General features: G+C 44.6%; 1 protein-coding gene across 1 annotated transcript in view; it reads right to left on the reverse strand.

Moving 5' to 3' along the window:
* SIL1 (SIL1 nucleotide exchange factor) overlaps positions 1-23596 on the reverse strand; it is a 221783-nt gene that overhangs the window by 129979 nt on the left and 68208 nt on the right. The gene's annotated exons all lie outside the window — the stretch shown is intronic.

Raw genomic sequence — 23596 nt, forward strand, 5'->3', positions numbered from 1 at the left:
CCCTTAACCCTATAAAAAGATGCTCAACTTTGGTCAGACTATGAGAAAGATAAAACAAAACTACAGTAGGAAACCATTTCTCACTTATCAGATTGGCAAATATATATCTGCAGGTGAGATTACAGGGAAATGGGCACTTACATACAATGCTGATGGAAAAGCAAACTGTTACAATCTCTATGGAAGGGAATTTGACAACATCTAATAAAATTATAACTGCATTTACCCTTTGACCCAGAAATCTGACTTCTAGGAATTGATTCTAAAGACATATGAGCAATAACCTGAACAATCTTGGAAGCAGACTCTTCCCCAGAGCCTCCAGAAAGAAACACAGCCTGGCTGACACCCTGATTTCAGCCTCTGAGACTCTCAGCAGAAAACCCTGATAACCAGTATCTGGACTTCTGACCTACATACACTATGAGATAAGCCACTAAGTTTGTGGTAATTTGTTACATGGCTATAATTTGTAATATGGCCCTGCAGATGGGAGAAAGCGTTCACACCAAGACACAGAGATGAGAGTAAGTCAGCTGTGTGGGCCATCTAGTTCGGCTGGAGGAGCAGGTAGGCAGAGCTAGGGACTTAGCACAGTTAAGGTTCTTGAGGCCACCTTTCCTTGCCTGACCATCCAGTGCAGGTGGGGGAGTGAAAGGTGAGGAAGAAGGTCAAGGAGGGGAAGCTCCTGGCAGGCTACATTGCTAGTGAAGAGCATATGATCACTCAGACTTCAGATTTACACTCAAAAATCTGTAAGTACTTTGGTTTCTTTTTCTTTCCTTTCTTCTTTCCTGGACACTCAGACTTTAAAGATGATGGTCTCAAAAAAGAAAAAATAAATTTTAACAAAAACGTAGCCCATTATTTGGTACAAATTTCTCCTTTGTAAATTTTCTTTTTATATAAGTCTATTTCTGCAGATAATTGAACCCAAGTGTGATATTGGAATAGTTTTAAGAAAGTACATTCTGCCCTACTTGTAAACGGAGGGGACCCCTGGCTTCTTCCTTAAGACAAGCAAAATGGAAGGGGACGCTTGTTTCTCTCAGAAGGGAATCTAGCCCCAGGCCCAGGCCCAATTCCTGTGCCCAGCAGGGAGCAGACCTTTGTTCAGAGAGCATCACAGGTGTGATGGGCACAGCATCAAAAGCAGAAACCAAAACCACGGCATCTCTGGGCTCAAGACAAGGGGAATCTGAAAACAACAGGAGGTGGAGACTGTCGAGCACAAGGGAAATATCTTTTATCTCACAGTTTTGTTGTTCCTGATGACTTTGTTCAGGCCTCAAATCAGTGTGACTTCATTCTTTGGGTAGTAGATTCTATGGAGGCTTTAAACTATATTACAAGATAAATCAAGTTCCAACGCAGGAAAAAACAGTTGCTATTGAACAGGCGCTGCCCGCAATCCTCCAGAGCTCAGTCAGACCCATCTCTCTTCCAACATTCCCCACTTCTTGCACCTGAAAGGGCATTGACAATACAATTCTCCACCCAACACACCTCCATAAAAGTATTAGCAGAACCCATAGACCTCCTGGCATGGACACTGAGCGTGGAAGACATTGGTCTTTCTCCATGATGTTCAATGGAGGTCTTCAAAATTCTCTTTCCATCCCTTGCCCATTACACTGCTATCATCCACACATTTTTCTAAGGTATTTTTGAATATATACTTTTAACCATGCATTTACACTTATTGTGTAAGGTAGGTTTTCTTTAGTTTGTCCTAAATTTAGTGCCCTTAAGATCAAGCAGTGTTGTCAGGTTCTACTGACCAGGATTTGTTGAACCAGTCCACATTCCCACTATCTTCACCCTTCAAGTTTTCAGTGTTTGGCACAGAAAAGCTCAATATATGTTCATGATTAAATGAATTTTCCTTCACTGGCTTTACTTTTCCAGATCAAAGAGTCCCATGTTTTCCTCACATCCGTACACATTCCACATTTGCTATGCTGAACCAGCCAGTTCTGGATCATAGGTTTAAACATGTGGGGAGGGGATGAAGAGAGGAGGGTGTCTCTCACAGATCAGCTCTGACCTTCAGGGGGAACAATTTCTGCCAGAAAAGTAGTAAATGATGCCATTTACTTGCTCTTCCTGCTGGTAAGTGAACAAATTGGAAGCACACAACCCACCTCTGACAATACTCTCATTTCCATGAGAGCTAAAGCAAAAAAGAAACAACAAGTGTCATTTCCCTCCATTGGAATGGGAAACCACTAGAAATCTCAAAAGAGAAAGGAAGGCCCAAACACAAAGTCCTCACGCTGTTTAAGCACAAAAGGGTGATATAAAGGAATTCGTTCTTTCATTTATTAACAAGTATTTATCGAACACCTGCTATGAGCTAAGCACAGTTCTGGGCCTTGAAGATACAGATGTGAGCAAGAAAGACAAAAATTCCTATTCTCTCAGAGTTTACATTATAACGTAGAAACAGACGATAAACAACATTAGTAAAATATATAGTATTAGACAATAAGTGCTAAGGAGCAAAATAAGGCAGGGAAAGGGATATGAAATGTCAAGGAGGGAAAAACTTTTTTCAGATGGTGGCCAAGGAAGGCCTTGCTTGAGAAAGTTACTTTTTTTTTTTTTTTTTGAAACAATTTTAGATTTACAGAAAACTTACAATGATAGTACAGAAAGTTCCAAGAATTCCTGTACACCTCTCACCCAGTTTCAGGCTCCCTAATGTTATCATCCTACATTACTGTGGTACATTTGTCAGTATTAAGAAATCAACATTAGTACGTTACAGTAACTAAACTCCAGACTCATCATGTTTCACCAGTTTTTCCATTAGTGTCCTCTTTCTGTCCCAGCATACAATTCAGAATATCACATTGCATTTAGATGTCATGTCTTCTCTGGTCTATGACAGTTTCTTGGTCTTTCCTTGTTTATCACGACCATGACAGTTTGGGGAGTACTGGGCAGGTATTTTGCAGAATGTCTTTCAATTTGGGTATGTCTGATGTTTTTCACATGATTAGACTGGGGTTATTGTTTTGAGGAAGAATACCACAGAGGTGAAGAGCCCTTCTTCTCACATCATCAGGAGGTCCATCATATCCACATGATAGCACTGGTGATGTTACCTTTGATCACAAGTAATGCTTACTAGGTTTCTATACTAAAGTTACTATACATAATGATAAATAGTGTTTATTAAGAGGCTGTTGTTTCAGTATGGTCCTCTGAGACAGAGAGACTAAGATGAGATTAGGCATGCAAGAGATTAGTGGGGAAGCATCTGTGAAGGATAAAGGGAGAGGGAGCTGGGGAAGATGGTGAGAGTCTTCTGACTGGGATGCAGGTTTTGACAATCTAGAAAACAAGATGGGCAATACGAGAGGATTGGGTAGGAAAAGCTTCAGATTGAAGTACAGTCCTGAAAAAGTCTCAGCCAGGCTGATAAGCGAGTCCCTGAGCAAAGATTGCCCATTAGATGGATGGATAAACAAAATGTGATGTATATGTACCATGGAATATTATTCAGCCTTCAGAGGAAGGGAATTCTGACACATGCTACAATACAGATGAACCTTGAAGGCATTATGCTAAGCAAAATAAGCCAGTTACAAAAGGACAAACATTGTATGATTCCACTTACATGAGGTACCTAGAGTAGTCAAAATCATAGACAAAAATAGAACGGTGGTAGAATCACAGACAAAAGCACTGGCGGGAAGGGGGAAATGAGGAGTTAAAATTTAATGAGTACGGAGTTTCAGTTGGAGAAGATGAAAAGTTCTGAAGATGAATGGTGGTGGTGATGGCACAACAATGCGAACGTACACTTGAAAATAGTTAAAACGGTAACTTTTATGTTATGCATATTTTACTACACACACAAAAAGTTGCCCATCAGAGGAGTTCCATGTCAGGCAGGAATGGCCCCACTCTGGTACTCAGCCATAGGCTAAGAGCAGCCCAGAAGAAGCATGGCCTTGGTGTGGATGCTGTGATGGATCTCAAGATCTGTCAACTCTGCTCGCTACAACAGTTCTCTCAAAGGGAACTCTGAGCAGCACATCTCCACGGCTACCATAGCTGTGTAATGCCTCTGGACTCAGACTGACTGGGTTCAACACCCAGCTCCAGCACTTTCTGGCTCTGTAATTAAGGACAAATTATTCAACTTCCCTGTGTGTGTCTTGGTTTCTTTATCTAGGGGTGACGATGTTAGAATCTACCTTATAGGGTGTTACATAAACAAGCTAATATATGTAAAGTGCTTAGACCATCACCTATCATAAAGTATGCTGTTTGTAAGAATTTGCTAGTATCATCATGAAACATTCACCATGATATAGGCTCCGTGATAATGAGCCTATTTGATTACTTCAAAAGAGCCTCCCAATAACCCTAAGAGTCAGGTAATAACATTAGTAAAATATATAGTATATTTCTCCATTTAGAGATGAGGAAACTGAGGCTTGGTGAGACCACACAGGCAATTAGAAGTGGAGCCCTGAGAAGTTCACAGGTGGCCCAACTTGAGAGTCCAAATCACCTGCTAGGCAGTGCTGCATCCTGATCAGCCCTTTGCATGTGGCGATGGCTCTGGCTCCATTCTAAGATAAGGGTTCTCCTGGCCCTTGTCTTCAAGGATTGCAGCTTCATCATCATCATTATCAAAATTGCTGTCATCTTCAGCATCATCAGCATCATCCAAAAGGACTTTATTACTGTTCTCTATTTTAGACAACAGTAATTACACAGACTTCTAGAAGCTTAGCAACTAAAGCTTGGATGAGCATGTTAAGAGCTCCCAAATAGCAGAATAAAGGCACAGCTATAGAGCAACTCACTCCTGGTGCTATCTCCTTGGGTAGGCTGCTGGACCTCTCTGAGCCTCATTGATTGGATGAAACCTACTTTCCTTCCCCCTAGACCCTTGTGAGATAAAGTTTGAGAACACGCTTGGAGGCCTGGGAAACACTGCGCAAACTTTAGCTGGCACTTCTCCAGAGCCTCTTTGATTGATCCTGCCAGAGTTCATAGTGATAATGCTCCTGTACTTCTCACCCATGAAATCAGCACTAAGTGAGTCACTAAGTCCAGACCACACTCAAAAGATTTAAGCTTCACCTCCTGGAGGAGGAAGCATCTATATATATATATTATTGGAGTCCTTCTGTAAGAGAGATTTATCTTTTCTCTCCTATTTATTTACTTATTCATTCATTCAATCATTTGTTTATATGAGTTCAGACTCATATATTTATTTTATACTTCAGTTTATAATCCAATACTACATTACTTATTTTATTGCTTAAATCATTTCAGCTTTGGCCACTGGAAGAGAAGGTCACTTCTGAGAAGAGACCTAAGAGAAGTAAGGGAGCCAGCCACAAACCTATGTAGGAGAAGAGCATTCTAAATCCCAAAGTGTGATGGGCCTGGTGTGTTCAGGGAACATGAGGGAGGTCAAGGTGGCTGAAGGAGAGGGAATATGAAGAATAGTAGGAGATGAAATGACAGAGGTAATGGTGAGCCGCACCATAGGACTCTACAGGCCACGGAAGGGATTTTGACTCTTACTTTATATGAGAATGAAAGCCAAAGGATATTTTTGAGCATAGGAAGATATGACAAAGGGATCCCTCTGGCTGCTGTGTTGAAAACTGACTGCAGGTGATAAGGGCAGAAGGAGGGAGGCCAGTTACGAGCCTACTACAATAATCTAGGTGAAAGATAATGGTGGTTGTAGGGGTACCGAGAAGTGGTCAGATTCTGGATATATTTTGAAGATAGAGCTGTTAGGATTTGCTGCCAGATAGAATGTTGGTGTGAGAGAAAGACAGGAGTCAAGAATGGCTATGAGGATTTTGGCGTCAATACTTGAAAGGACAGAGTTGCCACTAACTGAGGTGGCGAAGGTTACAGGAGCTTAGTTTTAGACATGTGAAGTTTGAGGTGCCTATTAAACATCCACATAGAGGTGTCTAGTAGTCAGGTGAATAGATGGGTCTGAAGTTCAGAAAAGTATGGGCTGGAGATAAAAAAAAAATCTGGGAGTCATCAGCATAACAGATGAAATGTAAAGCCTTTAGGCTAAATGAGATCATAGAGAAGAGTAAAGGTCCAAGGACTGAGCCTGGGAGCACTCTGGCACTGAGTGAAATCAAGACCTTCTTACCCGCCCTTTAATCAGAGACAAATTTAGCAACTTTTTTTTCCCATCCACTGGTTACCTAGTACTGCTCTGGAGCCCATAACTCTCAGGTCTCTCAGTATGCAACCTTAACTCTCACTCCCCTCTCTGCAATTCCCCACCCCCAACCCTCCTGTGCTGCTGCGCAACTGGTCTCCATCATAAGACAGTCATTATTGCCACCATCCCTTTGCAAGCTGTTCCTACCACCTGGAAAACCCTTCCCACTCCACCTCATCAAATGCCAGCCTTTTTTCAAGTCCCAACTAGTGTCTTATCTTCTCTCTGAGCTTTATCTAAATACCCTGACTCATAATGAATGACCTTCCTCTCCAAAGTAGCCAATTTCTGAATCTCTGTAACACTTGTTGTCTGCATGACTAGATTTATTGACCTGTATCGCTAGTTAATTTTACCTATAAGTAGCTCTTATTTATATGTGCTGCAGCTTCCTTAAAGAAGGAGAACAGCATCTCAACCTTTTCTGTTCCCTCAACAATAGCCTAGCACAAGTACCTACCACATAGCAAGTGTTCGATAAATGTGTATGGATTATTTCATGTCAATTCCATTATCCAATCAGTCAGTAAGCCCCTTGAGTGTAGGGGCCTGTTTTGTATCTCTCCCTCATCTGGCACAGGTGGGCAGGCACTCAATATCTGCTTACCATCAAAGAGGTTGATGACAATGTCCCTGTCCCTGGGGATCCTATAGTCTTGACACAAAACAATGGGAATGTGTGTTCTGTGCTTGCTGCCCTGAAGCCAGCTATTTCCTGGCCAAGGAAGAAGTACCTAGGGACCGTAGAGAGAGAAAAATCCCAAGGCATCTGATGTGTAATGCAGAATAGGAGTGAGAGATACTCAAAACCATGGCATTATCTTAACAGCCCAGACAAGAGGTTGTCCCAGCTGAAGTGCTGGGCAAAAGAATCAGAAAAGACGAGCATTTCTACTTTGGTGAATCTCTTCTAAGAACATAGAGAGTGCATAAAAACATATACAAGGATGTTCACTGTAGAATTATTTATAACAATGAAAAACTGGAAACCACCTAAATGTGGTTTAACACATATAATAATCATATATAATAATATAATAATCACATATAATAATAATATAAACAATAATAATCAATTAAGCATAATTTGGTATATTCATACAATTGATAAAGAACAGCACCTAGAAAATGTTCACTGTGTGCCTAATTATGTGCTCTAGCTTTCAAAATTCTGCAAAATTTAGTTCCCAATTTCTCAAGGCAAAGTATCAGCTTCAAAATACTGTGTACAGAATGACAGCATTTTTGTAAAAACAACTGGAAGAACATAAACCATAATGTTATCTTTACATCTGGATAGTGGAATACAGGTGATTTTGTTGTTGTTGTTTCCCTTTGTGCTTTTCTGTGTTTTCCAAGTTTTGTGCTTTGAAAACACATTACTTTGTCAGTAGGCAAAAAAAAACCCATTTTAAAAACAAACACAGAGCTAAATTCTCAACTCTCTAAGCATCTGACTGCTAGAAGGCTCCTTCTAAAACGCAAGAATCATAAGCTTGAACCCTCCCCTAATCCCTCTCACCCCTCACCCACACACCCAAGATAGAGAGAAAACCAGTGAAACCATGAAACTAAGAGCTTCTTGAAGGAAGCTTTTTGTTGATCTTTGGATTCCTGCCCCAGGGTTCCTGGCACCCTGTAAGGCATGTATTTAGGTGCTCAGTAAACACTAAAGGGAAAGAGAAAGTGTGGTGAACTTACAAGGCACAGATGCCACTAATGCAACGACATCACCCTACCCCCATGCTATCCCCTCCACCCCATCCCAAGTCTGGTCCCTTCATCTCCTATCTCCAGGCATTGCACAGGCCAGCTAAGTAGCTCTTAGAACAAACTGCTGACTCTTTGCACCACAGCACTCATCTTTTGTTCTTTTTTTCCTTTCCTTTTTCTCTCTTCTTAAAAGGTGATCTTGCCTTTCAGCTAGTACAATGCGCCGCACTGAACCAGCCTGCCAGTCAGTCTGCAGAGAATCATTGAGAGAATGAATTTGAATAATAAAAGCCAGAACAACGTGATACCTTGGAGAGAGACTTGGTGTAGTATCTTCAATTTAGAACCTCATTTCAGTGGCTAATGCAGTCGTTGGAGACATTAGCCTAATTTTTGCCAGGAGAGTCCAGCAACACAGCGGTACTAAACATGGGCACAGAAGACCCTGTTCATCTCAGAGACAGAATGTGTGTGGAGAATGAAATTAGCAGCACTGTACTTCTGGTGCAGAGGAAAGCAAATCCCCATTCCCTTCCCTCAATTCACCACCAACCATGTTTAAAATGAAAAAACACAGGAAGGTATGTGGGAGTCAGCACAAGCATGAAGTTCAAGGGAAGCCAAGACCCCTGAAGAGGCCTCCATGGGGCCCTTACGGACTACAGGAAAGTTAATTTCAAAGGACATCCAATAAATGCAGCTCTACAACAGATCTTGTCATTGCTAAGCCCTATATGCTTCAGGCCTGGGAAGGCTCCAGAACCTGCCAGCAGGTCAGTTCACTGAGGCCAGAAATGGGGAGAAAAGCCCACAAAGGTCAGACTTGGAGAGGCTCAGCTCCAGACACATCTACCCAGACTCAAGGGATGGGGAAGTTGTTCCTAAAACAAGAGCATCCCATTGGCTAGGCTAAAAAGAAGCCATATCTGGTCTGGTCTGGACTTGCCCTAAGTCTCTCCCTATGTGGTCAATCTCCTTGCTGCAGCAGCTAAGCAGCTAAGGACCCTCTGCTTTCCTATGGCTGTGTGGCTATGTGAAGAGAGAAGCGGGAGCTTCAGAAGCAGCAACAATATCCCTAGGGAGCAGTCTCTGAGGGGCTCCCCACTCCCTCCCAGCATGGGTCTCCTTGGCTGGCCAGGCTAAGGAAGGCACTCCTTTCTCTTGTTCTAACAGGTTGGTGGGTGAGCAGCTCTCTCTCTGCACCTACAGATTTCTCATTGTCTCTGGTCCCCCAAAATTCCATTCTGTCCTCCACTCTGTTATCTTAGGTTCTTTTGACTTATATAGGGATGGGTGAGAATACAAAGTTTAACCAAGTCTTCAAAGCCAAGGATTTTCTAGAACCCAATGCTACTTTTTCCTCTCTCCTCCCCAACCAGAAGGCAATGGAGAGCCCAATATCACTAGTAACTCACTCTCAACAGCATCATGGCCTCACTAGCACTAGCCTGGAGGCCTCAATGACTTTAAGAGATCAACATTGTAATGACAGACACAAAGACATCTGCACATCCAGACCTGTGAGTGGAGGAGTGAGACCGTCAACTTTCTTGTTCAAATGGATTCCCAAGTGGGCTGTGGTGCTTAAGGCCAAGGCACTCTACTATGCTCTCACTGTACTTAACACAGTGGTAAGCACATAGCAAGCACTAAAACATCTCAAGACTTGAACTCTTCCCATAGGTCTCTCCATTAAGTCCCTGGGATGTGAAAGACTGTCCTCTGTACCTTGTAGATACTAAAGGACGGCCCTATAGGAGAAGCAGGGGTTGCTTGGGAGGAAAAGCAGAAGAGATGAGAAGCTGGACATCCCAGATTCCACCCAAGAAGCATATGAAATGAGGGTAGCAGGGCAGGGATAGTAAGACAGGACTTGCTCTCCATTTATACTGCATGCCTGCCAAAATTTACTGGATGGCAGAAATCTTAGATCTGTGGGGGAGGATTGAGTCATGTTATGAATCTCCTTTTTCTAAGGAGCAAGTACAAAAACTCTTCCATCTCAGGAAGGGAAGATGGGGAGGAAGTGGGGCAATATGCAGGGAAGGTGGTGGTCTGCAACTGAAAGCACAGATTTCATTCTAACACTAGAGCAGCCTCCTTAAATTACAAAGGATCCATTCTGGAAGAAGCTAGGAGGACTAGACCATGGCTTTGGATAGAATGAAAATACCGTACCATGAAACTATATCATCGCAGTGTTGATAATTTCCCTGTAAGAAGCAAATCTTCCTATAACCATAAATCAATCCCTCACTGCAATTTTAGAATTCTATCCAGAAAAAAAAATCAGCTATTACCAGAAACTCTAAATGTTAGACACTAGAAGCTGAGCTCCAGCATAATTAGGGGAGATTCTGAACCGTGCCCTGAGGCAGACCATACAAGAACAGCATAGAAAGGAGTCATATACACTTAGAAAGCTCATTTAGGGAATAGGCTGTGCATAACTCATGCAGGCCCAGGAGTGCAGACACTCTCTCCCAGCGGCCAGCTCAGAGGCAGGCTGCGGGCCGAGACACTGGCAGATGGCTGCCCCGGTGGCAACTGTGCACACTCCAACGGCTGCCTCCTCCCGTCCACCCTTGAGCACAGGCTTATGCTCCCACGAAGGGTGGGGAGCACCGGCATTATCCCCAAAGAATAGTGCCTTTCCCTAGGGAAGGTAAACATTTCCATTAGAAGGCAGAAGCAATTTTTCCCTGTACAGGGAAAAGGAGCCGCAAACATAGAGTTGCTCATTCAAAACAGACAGATGATCTCTGCAAACCGAGCAGTGCCAACACATCTGTAAAGGGTTTGCACATACATCAGCACAAGCGGCTGTGTGGGGGAAGGGAGCAAGAGCGTAGAAAGCCCACTCAGGGTGCAGAACTCTCTGGCCTCAGGCCACTACTTATTTAATTAAACAGAAGCCCCAGGAGAGCTGAAGTGGTCTTCTTTCCACTGGGGCTCTAGCCTGAGCGAAGGTGCAGCAAAGGTTTGATTTGCAGTAGAGCTTCTCCTCTAGCCCAGATGCTCCCAATCCTCCCAATCTATACCTAAGGTCTGTCCACTTCAAGCCTCTGCATTCACGAGTCTCTGGGGTAGTTTACTGTTCAATCTTGAGCCAGACACTTCTCCCTCCCACCACCATCCCCCACTTTTTTTTTCAGTCACATGTGACTAAAAGAGAAATGACAGTTCACTAGTCTTATGCCTAAAATAACCTATAGGGAAACACGGTTTATGAACTCCCCCGTAATACAATACATAATTCAGAGCCCAGCCATTTGTCACACTATTGAGTAATCCACACACATCCCAAGGGTATGACAATAAAATTTGTAAATCAAAAACAAAAAGCAGTACACCTTAGCCACTGAGCTAAAATACAAAGAACATTTTTTAGCATTGATTTTTTTTTTTTAACTTAGAAAATATGGGCTTCTAAGGGTAAATACTTGTAAGGGAGTTGTATACTGGAATGGAAGACTTTATACTTTCCATTGCAAAATGGACTTCACTGCAAAAACAAAAACTCCAAGATTCACATGCTCTCAATGATAATAATGGCTTTCTTCTACAAACCCTGCTATTAGCCTGACAGAGATGGCCACATCAATCATAAGAAAAGCACATGTACCTTCTGCACCCAAGAAGAGCAAGCAAAATACCTGCTTTGTGCAAGAGCAAGGCACTTAAAACAGGAAAGAAAATAATAATAAATTATTGCAGAGCTGGGTTTGAACTCATTTTTCTTTCTTTTAGATGATCAAACAGTGAGCGCAGGGGTAGGCATCACAATTCACAAACATATTCCCATAGTGATTGGTGCTTAAATAGAGAGATAAAACAGGCAAAGTTTCATTTATATTCCAAGGAACAGAGACAAGTGCCCTGATCATTCAGCCCTGCAGACAGTCCTAATGCCAAATGAGTGGACTCCTCCCCAGTCGCTGTATGGCACCGCTACAGGATGAGACCTGGGGTTGTGTGTCTGTGTTGTTATCTGACTAATTATCTGCCTAGAACAGTCCTCTCCTGGGTATGCAGCAGGTGTGCAGGGGCTAAAGAGGCAGGTATTGGGGCCCCTTAGTAAGAGCTCTCCCTCTGACACAAGAAGTGAGACCAAGTCAGGTGTGATCTGCCGTGCATGGCTCCACCCTTGTCAGTTTCTCCTTTATCTAAAGGTCACTTGAATATTCACTTATTTTAACTTTTTATTTTAAAATAATATTAGACTTAGAAAACAGTTACAAAAAAATAAAGTACAGAGTTCCCATATACCCTTCACCCAGCTTCCAGTGATATTAATATCTTAACACAACCATAGAACAATTATAAAAACTAAGAAATTAACATTGGTACAATAATAGTAACTAAACCACAGACTTTATTTGGATTTCACCAGCTTTTCCTCTAATGTCCTTTTTTCTGTTCCAGCATCTAATCTAGGATACCACACTGCATTTAGTTGTTATGTCTGCTTAGCCTCCTCCAATCTGTGACAGCTCCTCAGTCTTTCTTTGTCTTTCTCGATCTGAACATATTTGAAGAGTTCAGTTATTTTTTAGACCACACCTCAATTTGGGTTTGTCTGATATCCACTCATTTTTACTACAACAGAAACAGTAGCAGCTAACATCTATGGAGAAATTACTATGCATCTGGAACTTCATATTGTGGGAGATCAGAATTGGTCACCTCAAAATATGTCTCCTTACCTTGATTATTTTCTGAAAGACACTTTGATCTCTCCCCCCCACTAACTGATGGATGGACTTGGAGGGTCCTTGCTAAGCCCATTCTTATCAAAGTTCTGTTTACCAAACATTCATATTTGCAAGAGAAATCTCCATTTGTAAAAGTATCTCCCTCTCTGTACTGGGAAGAGGGGGGTGGGGGGATGACCTCATCTCTAGAAACTTATCAATGTGGAAGGCAAGGCTGCATAATAACCTTACTGTGCTTTTCTGGTAATCTCCCATAGCTGACTTCCCCACCCCCTCCACCCCCCAATATCCTCCTTTGTCTTTAGCTGAAGGTAGTATTTAAGGTGAGAACCTCTGCCATCTTGTCCAGATACTCAGTCACCCAATGGGTCTCTCCCACGGAAACATGTTATAAAGCTTTGTTTGATTTTCTCCTGCTATTTGGTCTCATGTCAATTTAATTTGTAGCCCAGCCAGAAAGGACCCAGAGGGGGTAGAGGATAGTCTTCCTCCCCTTCAATATGCTTACCTTATTTACTACTTAAAAGAACCCTCTTAAGTAGGTATTACTATTCCTATTTTAAAAATGATATTTCATTACAGGATATTTCATCAAACCTTACTGGAATTAAGTAACTTGCCCAAGACTACCCAGCTATAAAAGGCAGAGCTGAGGTGTGAACCCAGGTAGACTGACTCTACATTACTACTGCCTGCTACATTCGAGGCACTCTGACAACAGCCAGATGCTGAAATACAGCCTGGACTCTGCCCTCCAGTCATTCCTTCTCTGAAGGACATGTCTCTTCAAAGAAAGGATGTTCTCAGTTTTTGTCTTTGTCCAAAGGAGGCAAACTACTCCACTTGAATTTCTAAGTTCTGCCCATACAACCAGAAATTTCTTCCTCCTGACAAGAAGCACTTTCCTGGCCTAAGGATAAAGAAGAGGCCATTGTTCTCCTGAGGCTTCCCTCGGGACTAGTACCAGGCAGAGGGGAAGTATTTGAGCATGTAGGTGTGCTCAACTCAAAAGAACTCTCTTCCAAGGGCTTTACAAGTATATGGAGATACTGCAGTCACAGAATAAAAAAGAAAAAAAAAAAAACCTTCTGAGATTGCTTCTTTTCCATGTCACGCCCAGAAATATCCAATGATGGGAAACACAAACTGGCCTCTCCTTCTTTAGCATTCCGCTCTTTGGGAAAGTTGAGGCACAACCCATTCATGTAGCACAAGGAGTGTGTATCAAGAGACAGGGCTGCGGGAGACAGGCTGGAAGAACTCCAACTGCACTCCAGGATTTGTTTTTAATGCTTACCACTGTAGATCACTCAGTTCCACAGACTTGATTTTCCCCAAATCCTCTCTCTGGCAATGCTAATGTGTTCTTCCTCTCTTTGTGACTGATCAGCGAAATACGTGGCTGGAAGGATTGGCTTGGAAATCATTTCTTTGACGCTGGCAGAATTGAGAAAACATTCCCCCAGCTACACACCCTCACATCTATCCATCCCCGCCACTTGCCACTCAGCTGCAGGTAGAGGCCATTACAGCAAGGAAGGAAAGGAGGCAGAGGGCAGACAGTCAGGGAGGGAGGAAGAGAGAAGAGCTGAGAGCATGAAAACGAAGAAGAGAGAGAGAGAAAAAAAGAACAGTTTGTTCAAACTGAATCCCTATAGAACCAAGACTTTCACTGACATGCATAAGCAGGGTTAGATGATGCCAGCAAATAAGTGAAAAGACTCAGCCTTCTTTTGACTTGTCTTTCTTTAACTTCTATCCACTTCTCTTCACACCCTCCCCCTCAAAAGTGCACCCCCAGACCCATTGCTAAGATGGAACCCTGTAATTCAAACACTATCTGATTGCCCCTATTACTGCCAGCTTTGTAGAAGAAAGAGCCCCTCCCTTTTGAAATCTATCATTCTATACCTAACTCCAAGGTATCCTCAGCTAGCTATTTTGATCAAATACTGGAAGCCGAAATGCTAATGGTCTTTGGGGAACAATTCCTCCATCTGCATTCTATCCCAGTGGGAGTCTAAAGCCAGCTAATAGACCTCAAATCACACTGCACACAGGGCTACTTACTCTAATGTGTTTAGGGACATCTGGATTTACCCCTAAGATCCCTAAGATCTAACCTAGGAAACAAAGATGGGGCAGCTTGAATAATTCTGGATCCTCTTGAATAATTCCTCCCCCGAGTGTCAATGGCCTCCAAAATTCACATTATTTTGTTCCCACATACACCTCAAATAGTACTGCTTTCAAGCAATGATCCTGCAGTTTCTATCTTCAGAAGAAAGAAAGAAAATGGTGATTTTCCCCACCCCTGGGAAAAGTAATGGGATCTAAGGCCCCTTCACTGGCCAACTACTGGCTCCAAAAGAGACCAAGAGAAGATATAACCACTCCCTCATGAAGCACCTTGAGGTCTCCCTTACATAATGTACAGAAAGCACCGAGCACAAGGGGGTTTCCCCAAAAATGTTAGTCTTCCTCCCTTCTCCAACAGCTAGACTAGAATTCCTGGGTCCTAGTCTGCCTCAGTCTTTCTTGGCCATGAGATACTAGACAATCTCCTTACCCTATGTCCAAAAACCTGACTCGGCAAAACCAGAATGACAGAAAGCAGATTAACAAGACGATGCTCATACAACATTTAGAGGACTGCTTGAGTAGGGTACAGGGGTAGTTATTTTTTTTCCCCTAGGCAAAAAAAAAAATCTTTACAAATACACCATATTACTATTCCATAAAAACTCACCTCTGCCCAAATAAACTAATTATGGCCACACGTAATCAAATCTGAAAACTTTTTAATCCAAAGAAATGGTTCTCTCCTTCCAAACAACAGCATTATACAAACCAGAAACAGCCTATCCTGGAATTAAAGAAATTAAAACATAACTCAATCTTTGTTTGCCCAAATCAACATATTATGAGAAATAAGGCAAGACCAACAACCTATTAGATGAACAATAACAAAACAAAAGCCCAACATGAACAGAAATACAATCAGCTTGATTAGAACACAAGCAACATAAGGCTTACAGAGCCCCCTGCACACAGCTTTGCCTCATTCAGGTTCTTTTCAGGCTGTTTAGAAGACCCAGTGGCCAAAGGGGGTGCCACCCCGACTCTGACCTTGGGCATTGCAAGGGGCCTCAAAGAATCTTCATGTCCCTTGTTTCAGAAGACAAAGGCTGGAGCAGGGTCAGGGGAGCTTCCGGTAAAGCTCTCCAGCTTGCCCCAGAGGCCAGACAAAGATCTCCCTCACCAACCCCAAAGACAATCCAACAGTCCCCTTAATGATTTGCCCATCATTCCTCACACTCCAGCTATCTACTGTCCAGGGCTCAGATTGCTCTAGAAAATAACCAAACCCACTGGTCCTGGCACACCATAAAGTCAGGCTGCCAGGTGTCAATTGGGCCCTTTCTGATACTGGGCGATGCTTAGTTCTGACCTCTTGATTGTCTAAGCACTTTCCTCACAGTGGTTCTTCCTAACCACTCCATTCCTCAAGCAATAAATTGAGTCCTTCATTTTTCATCACCCAAGGTAGAAGCCCCATCCTTGGTTTGCCTCAGAAAACTGAAGACATCTAATGGAAGCTTCCTCAATTTACCTCCACCCCTCTCCCACTTTTCCTTGTTTTCTTCTAGCCTCTGCTTCTAATTTCCAAGGCTCGTCATATTCACAAGGCCAATAGTTTCCCTCTGCCACTTAAACAACTTTGCCTTATCAATGATCTCCTCTCTGGGATTTCAAATCTGTCAACACTGGTTCCCTTTCCTCTCTCCCTTCCAACATACACAAAAGCTCTCTCCACTCAGCTTCAATGACCTTGCCTCTGGGAAGTCTTTCCTTCAGGGCCCCTCCTCTGTGTTCTCAAAGAGCTATATTCCTGTCTGAGGTCCTCCTATACCATTAGCCCAGGCAGGCAAGCCTCTGTCAATGCCTGCCATGGGGTCTCCAGCATCCAAGCACTATACCTGGAACATTACAGGAGTTCAACAAATGTAACACGAAATAAACAAGCTTTTTGATGTGGCTATCTCTAAAACTACCATCTTATTTCTCTTCTTCCACCTATTCTCAAACTCCTCAAACCCACCAGTTTATATCACCCTTCTTCATTTCCTCATCTCCTATTCATCACAGCCCCTGAATGGACTCAACTACACACTCACAGCTTACCTTACTTTCACGTCTTTAGATCTACTGCCTTGTCTGTTCTCCTCATCTCCCCTCCCTCCCACTGCCCCCTATCTCTGACAGGGGGGATGCTGCCCACCACCACCATCCCATTATTCTCCGACATATCCCTGCCTCTCCAGCCAGGTAGATATACTCTCACAATTAGGTCTCAGTTCATAGCATCCCCCCATCCACTCATGCTTTCTGTCTTCTTCTCTACCCAGTCAAATATTATCTCCTCTTAAGTTACTGATCAATTCCGACCTCCAGTGCTGTGACAAAACTAAGAATGCAAGAGGTTCTAGAAAGGAATCAGCTCTTATTCCAGCTCCAGGCCAGCCCTTGAGAGCTATTCCAGACCTGATTAGTCCCAACCTTGGAGATGGCCTAGACAATCTTAGCCAGGAGGGTGAGGCCAATATTAGAGAGAGAAGGGAAGTCAGGGCTACAGATTCTCTGAACTAAAGTCAAGCCCTGGGCACAAGAGCTGGGACTAGTTTTGACAGCTAGTTTTCCATTATCCCTACTCCAGTCTACATTTTTCATTTCAGCCAGTTTGGGGGTCTCGATCTTTGAGAGCTGAGGCTGTGCCACTCTGCTAAACACTCTATTAAACCTTCGAGAGAACAGGTGGGTGGAAGCAGAGGAAGGGGAGGATAAGGGCCTAGGGTGAGCATTAAGCACACAAATACTTGTTAGAAAGCAGATGGCTAACAGCTGCTCTCCATCACCACCAAAGTCCACAGATTGCAAACTGGACCCTGGCCTGCCCCATTTGGGTAATGAAGGCCAAAGCACAGGCAGAGATGCTCTGGTGCCAGCACTGAACTCAGCCAGCCAGTCTCAAAGTGGACTTAGCCTTGCCACTGGCTGCGATGGAGGTTACAGGCCTTCCTGCCCTGGCCTCCACCTGCTCCCCTAGAGGGGTGTGGGATTTGGCTGTTGAGGGGCAGTGGTCAGCCATCCTGGGAGAACTCCAAATATGGGAAACGAGGTCTCTCTGAAACAAAGAGATCTATAAACTGTCTTCATGGAGCCTTGAAGATTCTCTGAAACAAAGAGATCTGAACTGTCTTCATGGAGCCTTCTGGGGCCTTCAAGTACTCCAGCCACCATACTTTTCTCTCCCAATACAGGGTAATTTGGAGCCTCAGAAATTGCTCCTACAGGCTTCAAGAGGCCTGGCATCCTGCTATGCCCCAAGCAGTTCCCCTGACAAACTCCTATTACCAAGGAGCAAAGGAGATGCTCAGAGTGGAGAACGCTTAACCAAGACGGGGAGGTGGCAGTAATGGGGGAGATGGACCAGAAGTATAGGTAGGAGAGGAACAAATGAAGTTCTTAGGGAATCCCCCAGAATACCTGAAAAGCTGGGAGGATGGCATTGTGCAGAAGGAGGTAGCACCAAAGATAAGTAATGTTGAACACACCTCAGCCTGAAAAGTTGTTGGAGATAGCAACTTGTATTCAAGAGAGGAGACAGATTACCCCAATGCAACACAAAAACCATGCTGTTTCCTCTATCCAGCCCTGTTCCACCTTCGCAGCACCGAGCTTGAGCCAGGGTGAAAGATCATCCAACAGAGGCCCCTTGCTATACCCTCCCTCTGGCCATCATCTCCTGGTGGCAGCCAACAGGTCTCACTGCCCCATTCTGATAAGCCACAGGGGCTTAGGTATGAACTGCCCTTAACCAACACACCCACTCTCACCCACTGCTCATGGTCTAGAGGTGTGTATGTGCGTGCCTGCATGTGAAGGATGGGACAGAAGCAAGTCATACTCTTGTAGACCATCCTGGGGAATAAGATGACCTGTAAGGAAGATCCCTCCAGGCTAGGGGAGGAAGGGACGGTCACCTACCTCCCAACCGCAGAGCTAGGGAAGTGGTAGAAGGCACTGGGAGCTTTGCCCCTTAGTCCCACCTCAATTGCAGCCTCGGGTATAATGAAAATATATATCTGCTCTTTACCCCCAGTTCCTGGAACAGAGCTCCTAAAACCCTGGGAATTTCCTAAGTGATAGCAGTATCTTTTGTTACTCCTGAATTTATGCTAATAAGATGACCCTTGGTGGGGGGCCTTTAGATAACTTCAGGATAGGGCTGGTTACCAGAAAGATCAAGCCACGAATAGAGAACTGAACTTTTAGCACCATCCCCTGACCTTCAGGGGGGGAGAGGGGCTGAAGATTGAGTTCAATCACCAATGGCCAATGATTTAATCAATCATGCCTATGCAACGAAACCTCCATAACCTAAACAACAGGGTTTGGGGAGCTTCCGGGTTGGCAGACGTATCGCAGAGCTGGGAGGGTGGTGTGCCTAGAAAGGGCATGGAAGCTCTGTGCCCTTCTTTGGATACCTTGCCCCATGCATCTCTTCCATTTGGCTGTTCTTGAGCTGCATCCTTTACAATAAACCAGTAAATGTAAGTAAAGTGTTTTCCTGAGTTCTGTGAGCTGGTCTAGCAAATTATCAAACCTGAGGAAGGGGTCATGAGAATCCCCAGTTTACAGCTGGTCAGTCCAAAATACAGGTGGCCTGGGACTTGCGACTGGCATCTGAAGTAGAGGCAGTGGTACTGAGCCCTTTAGCTTGTGGGATCTGACACTAACTCCAGGTATATAGTGTCAGTATTGAATTGAATTGTTGGATACCCAGTTGGTGTCGGAGAACTGGAGAATCACACAGCCCCTTCCATACTACAAGAGGCCAAAGGCCTCACAGAGACAATCCCACACTCACCCAGACTAGAGTCAGGCGGTCCTTCCGTCAGATGTCCAGGACATGCAGAAATCAGACTCCTCTCTTAAATAGTTGAAACAGAGTAGTTGGTCTACTATAAATGAGGTTTTTAAAATTCAATTCTCTTCTATTGCTCGCGCAGATCTGAAATGATCTGACCAGATGGCTGGTGCTCTATAATTCTTGGATTGCTCTCATCAGTTGTTGATGATTCGGATTTTTTTTCTTTTCTTTTTTTTTTTTAACCCCCTCACATGAACGTGTTCCTGCACAGGCTTCCTGCATGCTCCCATCAAGTGAGCTCTTTGTAGCTAATGCCAACATTTCTGAGGCTCTCAAAGCCACCTGGAAGTCAGCTGAAGTCAATAAAGAGCCCCAAGTTTGAGCTTCCTTGAGCCCACATGGGGCCAACATGCAGCACTGGCTAAAGGTAAGACAAGGGGCTCTTTGCCCAGGCTGCCTCCTTACCTCCACTTGTCCTTCAGGTCCCCAAGAAAAGGGAGGTAGCAAAGGCATATTTTTTTAAATGAAAACTATAGCCACTTATTGAATATTTCCTACGTGCCTGGCCCTGTGTGAAACATTTTACATATGGTAATCTTCTTTCAGTCTGACACTATCTCTGTGAAGTAGATATTTTCAGACGAGGAAACTAAGGTTCAGAGATTCTAATCAACCAGACCAAGGCCACACAGCTCATAAAGAGAACTGAAGGTGGGTTGGAGGTTTAGTATCATAAAATTTGACTCGCTGCTCCACTGAGATCTCAAGGGTAGAGAGAGAAGGCCCTGGCCTCCTCATCTTCCTTTGTGCCCTCACTGAGCACAAGACACTTCCACTAGGACATCCAAAACACTTTGCTGGCTTTTTCTGTCTCTGTATCCTCTGTGAGACTGTAAGCTGCTGGAAGGAAGGGGTCATATCCCATTTGCCACCCAGAAAGGTAGTGTGCACAGTGGTTAGGAGCTCAGCTTAGGGCCAGACAAAGCTAGGTTTGAATTCTGACTCTATCACTTATTGGTCATTTGGCTAAGGCACTTCCCCTCTTTGAGACTCAGTTTTGGTTTTTTTGTTTTTTTGTGTGTGTGAGGAAGATCAGCCCTGAGCTAACACCCATGCCAGTCCTCCTCTTTTTGCTGAGGAAGACTGGCCTTGGGCTAACATCTGTGCCTATCTTCCTCCACTTTATATGGGACACCGCCACAGCATGGCCTGACAAGCGGTGCCTCGGTGCGCCCCCGGGATCCAAACCCAGGCCGCCAGCAGCAGAGCGTGCGCACTTAACTGTTATGCCATGTGGCCGGCCCCTGAGACTCAGTTTTATCTATAAAAATGAGGGTAGTTATAGCGCCAGCCCTCAAAGGATGCCTGGGATACTCGATAAATGTGAGCTACTATCTGTATCTCTGGCTACCAGTACATTGCCTGGCACAAAGAAGGATCTCAGAAAATGCCCAGGGAGCATAAGCCCCATGGTATCTGTCTGTGACCAGCTTTCTGTAATAACAAGTGCACAGGCACTCCTGTCCTGGGATTCAGGAGTCCTCAACCCCAAGACAAATTCCTGAGTTCCCTGCCCAGAACCCATAGGACCTGCCAGCAAACAGCTTTTCTCTGCTTGCTTGTGAACAGCTGATGCTGAATCCACACTCAAATGCTTGCTGTGCCTCCGTAAGGTGAGATAGATCCCAAAATAAACTAGAAGAGAGAGAGAGAGACAGGAAAATCACTTCTAGGAACAAGCATCTCACAGTGAGGATGCTGACAGTAATAACAGAGGCAGGCAGACTTCAGGAGAGTGACCTGCAGCTGCTCCAGGGCTGAGTGGCTGGGGCCCAATTCCCACCTGGCCTGGTGGGAAAGCCCATGAAGTCATGGGTTGGTCTCCAGGTGTTCCAGGCCACAGCAGGCAGTCTGGAAATCTGTCTTCAAATAAGCCCAGACTATGTACCAGTATCCCCTCCATGGAAGCCTGAGAACAACAGAGCTGAGGTCCTCCCTTCAGAGAGCTCAGGGGACAGAAGGTACCAAACTGGATCAATAACTGTCAACATAAACTAGCCATTTTGCCATTTTCTTAAAAGTGTCCAAAAGAGACTCCACCATCTTCCTGTGCCATGCCCTGACTCTCAGGCAGGAAATGCTCTGCTAACCCCCTTCTGCTCCCTCATCAAAAAATCTCTGTGGAGAGAGAGAGGGAGAGCATTTCATGACCACGGAAGTCTCTCCTTCTCACCATAAGTTCTTTTCCCTGTCTAAGGCCAGAGAGGACAGGAAGCCTTCAGGCTCACATACCCTCACTGGCACCCAATTCCACAACTGAGTTCAGGGGTGGCACAAATGGAGAATTTACCATTTAAAATCAGAACTGCTGGGGGACCAGCCCTGTGGCATAGTGGTTAAGTCCAGCGTGCTCCACTTCAACGGCCTGGGTTCATGGGTTTGGATCCCAGGCGCGGACCTACATCACTCGTCAGCCATGCTGTGGCAGCAACCCACATACAAAATAGAGGAAGACTGGCACAGATGTTAGCTCAGGGCAAATCTTCCTCAGCAAAATAAATAAATAAATAAAATAAAATCAGAACTGCTGGGTACTGAGTGATGTCTTCATGTCGAGAATCCTCACAATGATCTCTGCAGCAGGGAGGGCAGGACATTTCCCCCATGTCACCAACAGGGAAAATGAAGGGCAGGAGGATTCAGCGACTTGCCCAAGATCCCCCAAGCAAAGCTAAGATTTGAACCCAGGGCTGGCTGAGCCTAAAGTCTTCCCTCTGTACCACTAATTATACTACCTCCACATTTATCTACCCATCAAACAACTTCCCAGAACTGGCTACATTCCTTTTAACCTTTAGGTAGCTAGGTTGAAAGATCTCAAGCAGCACTCAGAATGTGGTGAATTAAATATATTCTGAGTGAAGGCAAGTGCCAGCTATCCACACAGACCACCGAGAGGTCAATTCCCTACCAACAGACATACATACAAAACCTCCTCAATACACATACAGAACATCTTAATCCTGTATCAGGGCCTAAGAGAGTCTTGTCTGCCTCCACTGGTCTGACTTGACAGTGCCAGACTCTGAATCATCCCACATCAGACACTGAGGCCATAACAAGCCTCTTGCCTAACCTCCCCTCACCGGTTCTGCTTTGGGGGTGAGTGCAGGCAATAACACTCTTGGGATGGGGCAGATATAACTGGCACCAGAGTTGCTTTGCCCCCTGAGCTGTGGGGCCTCAGCGTCTATGCTCAACTGCAATACACCAGCCTTTGAGGCAGCTTCAAGGGAATCTGGGGCATAAGAATTTATGAGGGGCTCTTGAGAAACTAGAAGGCAGAGGGTCATTGCAATGCGGCATCAAGTAAAATGTAAAAATCAGTGCTCCATTTTAATTCTCCAGGAGGCACTCAGAGCCCTCAGCCCACCTTTGTCATACATGTTCTGGCTCTGCCTCCCCAAGGCTACAGAGAAGGGCTTGTTTGGTTGGCTATTAGTAGCAGCCCCACTGCTCAGAGGTCTGGGCAAGGGGGGTCAGAACTTTCAGGGTTGTTCTGCAATTGGACCAGGGCCTTAAGGGGTGCCACAGGAACAGAGGGTAGAAATGGGGACCACAGGACATTGACCTCCATCTGCTCCACACATAAAACCAGTGGATACAGCTCACATCTCCCACTCCCCGCCCCTGAGGGCCCCTCTTAGTTTTAGTCCTCAAGAATCAAGGGGCTCAGTTCTCAGGGAAGCTGGGAGAGGGCAGCCAGAAGTTGTATCTGCTGAACCCAGTACCTCTGTTCCTAAAACCTCCCTCTACCCAAAGCCATTAGCTCCTACTTGGCTTCCTTGGTGCTTCATCACTCTTCTGTGGCAGCAACTACCCGTATGCAAGCCCAGCAGGAGCAATACTGCTACCAGAAACTTGGCTGGCACAGCAAACGCTGCTCTGCCAGCACAGCAGCAATGGAGGCAGTGAGGACATGGTGATGAATATCAGTAAGGA

This window comes from Diceros bicornis, chromosome 1 (assembly GCF_020826845.1).
Source record: "Diceros bicornis minor isolate mBicDic1 chromosome 1, mDicBic1.mat.cur, whole genome shotgun sequence".
NCBI lineage: Eukaryota > Metazoa > Chordata > Mammalia > Perissodactyla > Rhinocerotidae > Diceros > Diceros bicornis.